General features: G+C 45.1%; 1 protein-coding gene and 1 pseudogene across 2 annotated transcripts in view; one reads left to right on the forward strand and one right to left on the reverse strand.

The window, feature by feature from the left end:
• Positions 1 to 311: 311 nt before the first annotated feature.
• LOC118229978 (zinc finger protein 771-like) overlaps positions 312 to 11,214 on the forward strand; it is a 74,683-nt gene continuing 63,780 nt past the window's right edge. For both annotated transcript variants that reach the window (XM_035422609.1, XM_035422608.1), the window contains exon 1: positions 312 to 725. The gene's annotated coding sequence lies outside the window, so the exon portion shown is untranslated. The remainder of the gene's footprint in view (positions 726 to 11,214) is intronic.
• The window catches only part of LOC118230214, a 58,213-nt pseudogene continuing 54,636 nt past the window's right edge, over positions 7,638 to 11,214 (reverse strand).

The raw sequence follows: 11,214 nt of genomic DNA on the forward strand, positions 1-11,214 counted from the left end.
CCACTGCTACGTTCTTTACAGCACTATGTCTGGAGTGGAATATCATGAGGTTGGTAGATGTGTGAGTCCCACATAAAAAAAACTGTTGGATTCTGGGAAGATCATGTGGTACAGCCCATAGACTGGCTGAATCAGGGCCCAGGGTTAGAATTGTACGCCATTAATTACGTGATGACGCAACACCCAGCCACTCCTCTTGGAAAACGACGAAGATGTGTTCCAAATTAGGGTGGGACTTTAGACTAACGCAATCGCACGTTGTGCGTCAAATTATTTAAAAAAATTACGTAGTTAACCTGTGACCTCTTGAAAGAACAGAGGGGGTGGAGATGAAGGGTAGGGAAGCCAGTGATGTGTAGTGGAGGGAAAATATGAATGAAACGATTTTATTTTTTCCAAAATACGGTGGTTTGAATATTTGGGGTTATACATATACCGCGTGCGTTGGGCGGGAACTGTGACGAACACATTTTTGTGGAGATGCCCTTTTGCTCTTCTTCGTGCTGTCAAAGGTGAAGCGTCAGCCATTTTTGTTTTAAAATTTTTTTCCCGTTTTAAGTGTCTCGAGAGGACTAAGCGTTTTGTTTTGTTATTTTTTACGATCCGTCTTTCGTGGACAACCGCTCCCAAAATAACAGAGAGAAGAGACGCTGCGCCAGGCCCCCCCTTGCCACGGCCTGAAGACTGGACCGACCTGGACAGGAGAACCATTTACTGTTGCGCGGGTGAGTCCATTCGTTTCATTATTTTGTACTGAGGCTGCACACTCCACACGCGCACACACCATTGCCAGACCCCTCAGAGTCCCCCGACCTCGACCCATATCGCTCACCTGTTGAGGAGGTTAGGGCAAATTCGTGACACTGAATTTCTGCAGGTTTGCACAGTGAATGTTTCACAGTGTTGTGATGGGGAGTGGTTGCATAATTCAGTATTTAGTGTTTTATTCTATTTTAAAAACTAACTAAAGATTGAAAGAAAAAGACTTTAATGGATGTTATTTTTTATATATATCCGTGTCATCGCTGTTTATGAAGCAGAAAACGCCCGTTTTCGTTCATCACGGTCAATGGAATGAAGACAGTAAAGTTAATGGCGCGAGCGCCAGGGAAGTTCCTCGGATTGTTATTTGTTTTTTCAGAGTCGTGTAATTACCCCGTGGGCTCACTCCTGCTCGCATTAATCATATTTTTGTCATGTGTTTTCGGAATAAAACTAGAGAAAGAAGGATGATGGAGGCCCAATGTCTCGTGTTGTTGCAGAAAGGAAGCGAAGTCTTGGAAGACGTCCGTAAACCACATTGCGTTTTATAGGGCTGTAATTTCAGACAGACTGGTCTCCTCCGACGCATTAATGTCCAGTAAAGCCGCTCATCTGTGAGGATGACGACCTCTAGGCGGCAGCGCATTTTCAAAAACGGTCCACGATTTAAGCCCAGACTCCAGATTTAAATATTTACGAAATGATCAGCAGAATGACCAGTGGCAATAATTTGTTTCCTGGGGAGTTGTCATAGGACACGTTAATTAAAGCGGCGGTGCCAGACTGGTCAGATTTAATTTTCTTTGGACCGGATAACACATCCCAACTATTTTATTTCACAGAGCGTGAATTTGTCATGACTGAAGCGGCTAGGTTGCCTCGGCGCTCGTAGTTTCCTTACGCGCGTGGAGGACTTTTCTTTTACAGCAGACCGCTCCCCATAAACCGCTGGCTGCCCGCACTGCGGCGCGGCTCGCGCAGGGGCGCTCACCGGTTGTGGGGAGGCCGCAGCGCGTGTGCGCGCGGGTTTAACTGCAGACTCGTGCCACGGGCCTCCTCGGTTTCCGAGACGTGGCTCTGCGGTGCGCTCACAAGCCTTGGCCCACCTTGACTCTCAGCAAAAACGGGCCACGTCCTTCTTTCCATCCATCCATCCAGACAGAGAGGGAGAGGAGGGGAGGGGAGGGGGTGTAGGGGGTGTAGGAAGGAGGAAAACCCAAGGACATGTAAACGTTGAAAGGCTCCAAACCCCAGTTTGGTTTGAGTTATAATTGCCCTAATATTCACAGGCCCCGCAGATACGCCGCAGGCTGCACTTCCACAGTTTGTGGCGCCTGTTGGGGTGCCATGGGAACAGCTGCCATGGCGATCACCCCCCCCCCCCACCCCCTCCCCCCAGTGAAGATCAGCTCCATCCTGACCACAGCCCCCCCCCCTCCCTCCCTCCCTCAGCCTGTGTGCTGTAGTGTGGCTGTGCAGTTATTGGTGGCTCGCTCCTGGACGGGTTTTCACACTTCCTGTGTCTGCTTAGTGCTTCCCTCCCAGCAGCAGCAGCAGCAGCAGATCTCTCATCAGGTCCGACTGCAGGGCACAGAGCATCAGTCAGGCCCCAGACCCCACCCCCCACCCCCCTCCAGACTGCAAGGGCACTGGTATCTATCAGGCCTGGATTCCCCCCCCCCACTCCCCCATGGTCAGAACTGTCCCGTAAATAACAGCGCTGTTACCCTAAGCAAATTGGGGTGGGGGTTGAGTTTGGCACCATTCCAGTAATGTGAGGACCACAGTGTTCCAGAGCAAAGCTGGATCTAAACCACGGGTGTCCGATCTTATCCAAAAAGGGCCACACCACGAAACCTACTGATTCAGCTACTTAACTAATCACAGTCTTCAGTCAAGACCTTGATAAGTGGAGTCAGGTGTCGTAGTGCTGGGCTATGACAAAGGCCCTTTCCGGATAAGATTGGACACCCCTGACCTAAACCTGCTCAGTGGGGGGAGGGTGCTCTGTGTAGCATCAGAAGACTACATCTGTGATAAAAACAAACAAACAAACAAACAAAAAATAAATATATGTGGGGATATGTACGGGTGTGTATGTTGGTTTTCAGCAAATGGCAGTTCCTTACTTTATCCCTGGAGTGAGAATTGATCCCTCCTCTAGTGAGGATGGAGAGAAATTTAGAGAGTGTGGCTTTGTAAGCGAGCGGCTTTCTGGTGGCTGGTAAACGGTTGGTTTGGAGTGTGTCTCGCGGTGATGCGATCCGAATCAACGGCCTTGTGGGTTCCCCTCGCACCAGGCCAGTCAGTCTCCTTGGTGATGTTTTTTGTTCTTCATTCAAGTTTCCCGTGTTTAACTGCTCCTCCACCGGGGCTGGGCTCCGGAGAATATGTGCAGGTGTTTTTATTGGACGCTGGCCGTAGCGATGGAAGAGCCGCTAGTGCTCCCACCAGCGCTCAGCCGACTGTGAGCCCGGCGCATTTATTTTGTATTATATTCGGCAGCTAAAGTTCCGACTTTGATCTGTAAACGCGCTGGACCTGCCGACGCTGTTTGCTTTGATCTTCGTCGTCTGTTTGCGGTGGGTTTTTCCCGGAACCCGAGTCCCACGAGCTGGGCTGAAGAGAATACTACACCTCACATCTCCTCGTGGTGACGACAAAAACGACACCAGCACTGTTTCCGCTAGGTGTTAAAACTGCTAATTTATATTCAGAGTAAATGTTTGCAGAACATTTGTATGAAACTCAGAGCGGCGGCTGACATCGTGGGTTTCGGAGGAGAGCATAGGCTTGTGTGTACTATTGTGAATCACGAGAACTGATATAAATGATTATGCATTCCTAACTGGGGAGAAAAAAAAGCAGAAAATCATTTAAAATATGTGCTTACGCAAACACAAATGTCAAAACAAAACATGAATCTTTGTATGAATCATGTCTCAATCTTTGTACGCGTTTTGGAAAAGATTTTCTCAGGCATGTTGTGAATCCTCAAACTATTTTTTTTTGACAATAGGTTGCAGAAACAACCTGTGGACACTCATCAGACTGCTTGTGAGAAAAACATTTTTTTTAAATTGCCACCAAACTATCCAAACAATAGAGCAAGAAAAAGGGGGCGAAATGATACGCTACAAATACTGTACTGTATATCTAGTGAGTCATGCGCAATGTCAAGAGTTTAATTTAATGTTGAATTATTTGCGGCGGCTTACAGAACAAAGTAAACAGGAAGTGAAGACCCAGTTGTCTGGAGTACCCGGCACTGTATCGAGCCCACTCTGCTGGAGTGGTCTCTGGCTTCAGCGATGCTAAAGCTACATCCTGCCCTTACGAGCTTGTTTGTACATTAACAAACAAATAAAGCCCGAGTAGAAGAGCAACATTGGCCCTTTTTTTAAATTTTCCGTTAGGAACGAGACGCAGGGACAGTGCGCGGGCAGTGTTGCGCGCAGCCCGGCTCTACTTATTTTCCACTCCCGCTTATAGGAAACGTGAGGAATATTCCCAGAGCTTCTTAAAAATACATCTCGGCGCGCGGGTCCACGGTGTGTCTGTTATGTCTTGAAATAATGTAAAACAGGCCGAAAAAAGCCTCAGATCCGGGGCCACGGGGCACGCCGTTAGTGCGAGATACCTGCCAGGAGCGCGAGATATCTCTTGGTGGTTTCCTGCCCGGAGCCATCCAAATCAAACGTTGATTCTAGCTGAACTTTTAAAAAAATGTATATTTATTTATTTTACGTTTGCGTTCCTCGTTGATGCTGTTGTAATAAAGATACAACCTTACTCCAAGGGGCAGTGGCCGTGTTGCTCTGTCCTATTGTTAACATCGCTATGACCCCCCCCCCCCCCATGCACACCTACATACACATAAAACATTTATGGAGGTTGATAGTGAATGTGAATGATAGTTGGTGTTCAGTGTGCAAAGTTCATGTCAATCGCACAGTGACAACTCATTTGGCATCCACACACAAACACAGGCTAAGTACACGTCTGAAAAAGATCCCACAGCTTTTACAAATGTACAAAAAAAAGCCTTATTTTTATTGATGCGAAACAAACAATACCGGCAGAAGAAGACGGCAGTGAATGCCAATTGTTGTCAAAACGTCGATCCCTTATCACCTGAAATGTTTCCTCTCCTTATCAATGGAATTTTTACGCGGCAAAAACAAAATGGAAAAACAAATCAAAACCAAACAAACAAAACGAAGAGGAAAAAGGATGTGTGTGTACAGCACGCGAATGGAAAGCAGGGCTTCGGTTTACAAACTGAACAGAAATCCCCTCTCGTACCTCAGCCGTGTGATGGACGACCAGCATAACAGGAAAGCTGCCCAAAAATGGATTAAAAAGTACGGAGTATGATTCCTCAATGATACATGCGTGTGTGCATTATATATATATATATATATATATATAATATATTTTTATATATTTATGTATATATTCTTGCAGTTCTGTAAACACTTAGCATTTTGTAAACAAGGTTCAGCTGTTATCACAGCGAAAAGAAAGTATGTGTGTGGATGTGCAGGCGGTGTATATTGTGTATATATTTCACATATATTTTATATATATGAAATATATGTATACAAGTTATTTGTATACACACACACATACATTTACTTCAACGACTCTCCAGAAACCCCAGATTAATGCATGTGACACAGAGTCCGCCAAAATGCACATTTCCACCAAAAAAGCTACGGGCACTTTGGCCAAACAGGCACAAACTTGGACGTCATAAAACTGAGGTTATGGCAGTTAAAACCAAGGGTGGAAATATGAAATGTATTTTTTAAAAAACCTTTAAGGTATGTTTTAAGGAAGTTCCCCTCGTGTGCAGATGTAAATGAATCCACCGGTAGAAAGTGCTGTTTTGCAGAATTTAAGGCTTTTGAAATGTGTCTGATTTTTCCATTTGATAAAATGCTTGCCTTATTCGATCAGATGAAAAACACTTGGAATGTTAAACGATTATCGGACCAAAACAAAACGAGGGAAAAATAACAAATCAGATGTGATTTTTCTCAGTTAAAAATAAATAAAAAAATTCTTACAAAAGGTTCCCCGAGGTTGCTGCCTGCAGCCATTGAATTAGATTGTACAAAACGTTTTAGTCAGCCTTTTTTTGTGATTGATACCAGAAACAAATACATTTTTGTCTAAGCCCTTCTCCAACACAAATTAAGTTATTAATATTCTGGTTCTTTCTTCTTTTGATTTTTGATTTACAATAACTGAGATTCAAAGATGGTGTATTTTTACATGATACTCCAATGCGGTGGGTGTGGCCTGCCCAATAATGGCTTTTCATCTCAGAAGAGAACGTCTGTCCATCATCTGTACCGAAAACTCATGAGAGCAAAACCTTGCACAGTAAATCAGCACTACTTCCCTTCAGCACAATTAACTTTCCAAATTTGTTTCTCCTTCAGAGAGTCATTGAGGCAGGTTGTGGGGCCTGGGGCTGGTGAACTTTTCTTTCTTTTGGTATTGCAATAATACAGGTTTTTATACTGCAGGGAAAAAGACTGACTCATTTCTTAATGACTCAGAACTCCATTGCCCATAATTCACGGAAACCGCATCCAGTTTATGGAGTGTCCAGGTGATTAGTGATAACGAGCTTGACAGACAAACTTCGGCACGTGAGCAGATATTTAGCATTGCCTGAATGGGTTAGAGATTAGGGCATGCCCTGAGTGTGCTAAAGCAAGAGTATAACGTCAGAAGCGGGGGGGGAGGGAGGCGAAGGCCCAGTACCACAGCGCCCCCTCTGGCACAGGCAGTGACAGTGCATCGATCAGTGACGCCTCCTCTGTGACGCACTTGAGAAGGAAAATGGCGCCAGACACGCTGCATTCAGGGTTGCCAGATGTCCAGTTTTTTCAGCCAGAATGTCCAGGTTGCGGTCCTGACCAGACATTGCAATGTCTGATCTGAGTAATTTGTGGTAGAAATTTGCTGGTAGTTTGTAATGAATTACGACTTTGAGGCCCTATCAGTGACGCCCTGGACCAACGATGCTTTCATCTGTGCATGTTTCCCGGCGTTGACAAATTCTAAATCTGGCAACCCTGAGCTTCAGTCCAGCTAATAAGAGGGCTAAATGGGTGATTTGCAGCTGGAATGTCATTCAGTCGACAGACATGTTATTTGGAGACTTGGCGTACACATATGACATATTAAAGCTTTTTTTTTTTATACAGGTGCAACAAGGCAATGCACTGCATATTTATGGAAATATAGAAATATTTGCACGTGGATCTATATGCCGGCTGTGCATATTCATTAGGCTGGATAAGGGTTTACAGCTTCTGTTACTGCGAATGAGTTTAAGTGGCGGGGATGTTTAAATGTGCTGGACTTATTCGAAAGACAAACAGACATAAGTAAGAAAAATAAAAACAAAATAAATTAAATTGACAAAATTCACCAAAGAAAACATCACGTTTTTAAAAATAATTTCTAAAATATGGTAGATTTTCCTCTCGTAAGTTTTTTGTGTTTTTTTTTTTTCTGTGTGATATTTTAAAAGAACTAAACATTATCGAGTGTGCTTTTTCCCCCAGTCTTGCAGTAAGGGCTGTCTAAGAGTCCATTTTTACGATGCTCCTGGTGCATAATGGATCTTTGTGTGTGAATTAGTGATTCAGATTTAGATTTATCTCCTGGAACGGTGGTGCTCAGAAAGCTGTGCTGTTTAATTTGGAAACTGAGTCATTTAAAACCTCTTATTCCATCTTTTTTTTCCAACTAAAAGAAAGTCAATAACACTGCGATTTTGGGTACTCCAAAATAGACATAATCTTTAAATTACTTAAGAAGATCACTGTTAATTTAAGAGATTAATCCAAAAATATTTTTCAAAACATAATATAATTTATGGCTTTTATAAGAGATTATTTCTCAACCAGTACCAACTTTGTAGTTACAATTTACAATTTTAAATTAAATGAACAATAATAGACCTCCACACTGCAGTTAGTGTCGAGTGCCACAGATTACACAAAAATATATATAATAAGCAGACTGTCAGTGCTAAATTTGCAGCATTAAATTTAATATAAAAAGTCTCAGCAAATAGGCTTGAAAATAATAAGTTTGGTAGGATGAAAAAAATGGAAGCTCTTTTTTTTTGTTTTTTGCTTTCTTTTCTTCGCTTGGCTAACTGGTCCATTTCGTTTGTCCAAATATATAAAAATAGTAAAATAATGGCTGTTTTATCCAGGAAAGCATCATAATCCTCCTCCAGACCACCGCCTGCTTCCTGGTCTGGAACCACTGCAGTCTGTACGTATTGGAGAGAAAAAAAAAAGTCTCTTCGATCTTATCCCAAATGTAAAGTCGGGACAAAAAAAAAAAAAATACATAATTGGACGTAATCATTCCTGCCCAAAAGAAAGAAGAGCGGCGGGTAAAAAAAAAAAAGAGAAAGCGACGAGCGAACGGAATCCTTGCGGAATGTTGTGCTTCCCCGCGGGCTCCAGTCAGAGTCGGACGCGTCGGAGCGCGGCGGGCGCGCTTCAATATGGCCGCCACACGGACTCATCCATGCGGCCGCTGGCGCTGAGCACCGTCGGGGAGCTGCTGTGGCTGCCGTCCCCCTCCACGCCGTCCGCCGGGCCCGGCAGGCCGGGGTTCGCCACCGAGCCGCCGGTGGAGGCGCTGGTGCACGGCGGGAGCATCCGGGACGGCGAGCGGTCCCCCCCGGGCACCATGGAGAACTGGTACGACCCGGAGGAGGCTCCATAGTAGAGATAGGGCGTGCTGCTGGTCTGGAAGGGCCCACTCTGGTTCTGGGCGGACCCGGGTAGGCGGCGGCAGGTAGGTGTGGTAGTGGGCGCCGCCCAGCGACATGCCCGAGGTGACGGGCGTGGGCGTGTAGGTGAAGGTGGCGGGGTAGTGCATTCTGGGATTGGAGAAGCGGTCTCGGTGGGGGGGAGCCCCGGGAACTGCCGCTCGAACTGCCGCGGGTCCGAGAACGGACTGAGGTCCGACGCCCCTGCTGGAGAGGAGGAGCAACAACCCGTCAAACCCAAAGTGCCCCTGTGACCCCCAAAGTAGCTCTGCGCCCCCTAAAATATCCTGGGGCCCCACAAAATATACTGGTGCCTGACAAAAATGCACTTTATTCCGCAAACTAGCTCTGTGACCACCAAAACCAGCACTGAAAACTAGCCACCCCCCCCACCCAAAAAAACAGCTCTGTGAATCCCTAACCCTCTCCTCAACAGCTATGTGACCCCACAGAATCCACTCCCCTGCTGTAACCCCAAATAATGTATCCCTGTGACCCAAAAAAAACAGCAATGTGCACCAAAGGAATATCCTGCTGTTAAATGGGAAGTGTGTAAAAAAAAAAAAAAAAAAAAAATTTAATAAAATATAATTTGTGTGAGTTGCCCTGGATAAGGACAGTTGCTGAGCAAATAAATATTGTGGTGTAGTTAAGGGTTGCGTTTGAATGGGATGAGAGGCCCTGTAAACTCAGGCAGTGATGTCAGAATGACTGAAGTGTAATAGATGTGTTTATCAGGGTTGGAGTGCTAACACTGTTACACAACACACAACGCACAACTGCTGCAAAACCATGTGACAAGGGTTCGCCGTAAACCACAGGGCCGCAAGCACGCTGCTGGAAAACGGGCAGCTTAAAACCCCTTTTAAGGTGTGATGTCACAAATGCGCGAATAGAAGGTCCTCGACGGAACATTCTAATGCTGATGTCACAATCGCTGCCGGTAACTGGAAGCAACGGAGTTCTAGAACACGGACTCAGAATGTTGAAAAGACGTTCCAAGAAAACCTACTGTTCAAGGGTTAGTCATGGGTGCTGTGTGGGGGGGGGGGGGAACTAGATCCTGGGGAGATTTAAAAGTGGATTTTAGTGGTGAAATGTGAGGGGGGAAATAAAGCTTGCTATTTTGTCAACTTAATGTAGATGGATAGAGGGCCTTTTCTTTGTTAAAACTTTACTTGCTGTCCCTCTGCTTGGAGTGGAAGTGCTTGTTCTTGCACAGAATCCACTGCAGGTGAGGAACAGGATTCTGTTCCACTAAAGTTCTGACAGGAGACGTGGTGTTGAATGGCCAAAGCCCAGAATATAAAAGGCCTTGTGTCTCGATTTATAAGAAAATGAATTCCTTCTGGAGGATCTGGCCCAGAGCGTAGAAAGCAGATGCTTTTAGACACTTAGAGGTGGTGTAGCCGGGATCCCTGTGAAATGCAGTCCGGTTAAATTAACTGCCGTCTCAGTGATCCCCGGTCGACCATGATGAAAAGGCCTTAGCCAATCGCAGCATGCTGGAGAGCTTTAACCAATCACAGCGCGTTGGAAAACTTTAACCAATCACAGCACACTGATGGTACTCGAGAAAGCTGCTCGACAGGGTTGGCATGTTACTATGAAATGCCTCTTGATCTTTTTTTGCTTTGATGTAATGTGATATTTTAAAAGGCAGATGAAGGTATGCAGTCATTAATACATATACACACACACACACACACACACACACAGAGTACTGCATTAGTCTTTGTTTCTTGATATTTACAGACGTGTATATATATTCCCTGGCTGTATGCAAGTTAGGACAGTAAGCAGTAATGCTCTTATTGGTTCCTGCATATCAATGGACTTCCTCCATTGCAACACCATAGCGTAACTGTATGTTTTAAAAGAGTTCTGATTGAAAGGAACACTTAAAATATAGTGTTTCCTCAATGATATGACTGAAGCTACAGACTCTCTATGTGGAAATATTGCAATGATTACATTTTTTTGTTGTTGTTGTTTAAAGGAGCTCTTTGAAAACTGATAGTACTCTGGGACTAGGAAGCCGGAGACTGTGTCTTTAAGAAACGGGCCACACAAGCAGTTGTTCAGAAGTCACATCCTGATCCAGAGGCAGAAAGTGTGTGTGTGTGTGGTGTATGTGTGTGTGTGTGTGTGTGTGTGTGTGTGTGTGTGTGTGTGTGTGTGTGTGTGAGTGAGTGTGTGAGAGTGAGTGAGTGTGTGAGTGTGTGAGTGTGTGAGTGTGTGAGTGAGTGAGTGAGTGAGTGAGTGAGTGAGTGAGTGAGTGAGTGAGTGAGTGAGTGAGTGGAGTGAGTGAGTGAGTGAGTGAGTGAGTGAGTGAGTGAGTGAGTGAGTGAGTGAGTGAGTGAGTGAGTGAGTGAGTGAGTGAGTAAATATGTATGTGTGTGAGTGAGTGTGTATAAATATGAGTGTGTGTGTGTGTGAGAGTGAGTGAGTGTGTGTGTGTGAGTGTGTATAAATGTGTGTGTGTGTGTGTATGAGAGAGAGAGATAGTGTGTGTGTGTGTGAGAGAGATTGAGTGAGTGTGTGTGTGTGTGTGTGTGTGTGTGAGAGTTGAGTGTGTGTGTGAGTGTGTGTGTGAGTGTGTGTGTGTGTGTGTGTGTGTGTGTGTGTGTGTGTGT

This window comes from Anguilla anguilla, chromosome 6 (assembly GCF_013347855.1).
Source record: "Anguilla anguilla isolate fAngAng1 chromosome 6, fAngAng1.pri, whole genome shotgun sequence".
Taxonomy (NCBI): Eukaryota; Metazoa; Chordata; class Actinopteri; order Anguilliformes; family Anguillidae; genus Anguilla; species Anguilla anguilla.